Source organism: Schistocerca nitens, chromosome 2 (genome assembly GCF_023898315.1).
Source record: "Schistocerca nitens isolate TAMUIC-IGC-003100 chromosome 2, iqSchNite1.1, whole genome shotgun sequence".
NCBI classification, from domain to species: Eukaryota; Metazoa; Arthropoda; class Insecta; order Orthoptera; family Acrididae; genus Schistocerca; species Schistocerca nitens.
In genome coordinates, this window is record NC_064615.1 from 499885304 (window position 1) to 499886095 (window position 792).

Here is a 792-nt window from a genome sequence, read left to right on the forward strand (position 1 = left end):
GCGATAATTTGTTATTTAGGGCTTGTATTTGATGGGTAAATGTATAGATAGTTCTCTATGTCCACAAATGTCTTACGGATATATAACTGCTTCTTTTTTTCTGCTACCAAAAACCAATCTTTCATTCACCCCCATGGGTTTCAGAATATTGTTCTACAGTTGTACAAGTTTCAGAAGTAAGGTTGATGACCACATAGGTTTCGCAGTAGTTGTGCTTTATTTCATAATGCCGAGGAAATGCTCCTCGGGCCGGATTTGAACCAGCGACCTATGGATATCAGCCAGAACTCCCACTACAGTCCACCGCTCTACCAACTGAGCTACCGAAGGAGAGTATAGCATTAACATTTTCCTGGCACCAATTGAGGGAACCGGATTATTCCTGCTTCGGCCGGCTGCAGCAGCGGGCGTAACCTGCTTGTTTCTGCTTGGGAGCTCGTTCTGCACCGTCTCTTATCTCAGAGGCCTTCAAGACTGAGACTGTAACTGCGTACTGTTGCCTTATATTTCACGAAAGATGACTACGTACATTTCTAATGCGGCTTGCAACAAATATAACAATTATATCTAACGGAAAAGTGTTCCTCTTCCGTTGTCAAGTGTGATGAGTAGACCACGGATTTTTAGGTCGTAAAAAAGTGTGTTTTAGGCACCTAAAATAGGCTCCTTCAGTAGTTCATTTAGGCTACATAAAACATAAAATAGACTCTAATAAAAATGATGCCGAGAAAATAAAAATAAATTAAAATACACTGTATTGACTGTATGAACATCTTATTAGTCATTAAAACA

At 40.0% G+C, this 792-nt stretch overlaps 1 non-coding gene across 1 annotated transcript; it reads right to left on the reverse strand.

Moving 5' to 3' along the window:
- Positions 1-240: 240 nt before the first annotated feature.
- Positions 241-331, reverse strand: Trnay-gua (transfer RNA tyrosine (anticodon GUA)). Its single transcript is given in 2 exon segments — positions 241-276; positions 294-331. It is a non-coding gene; the product is annotated as a tRNA-Tyr (tRNA).
- Positions 332-792: the final 461 nt, after the last annotated feature.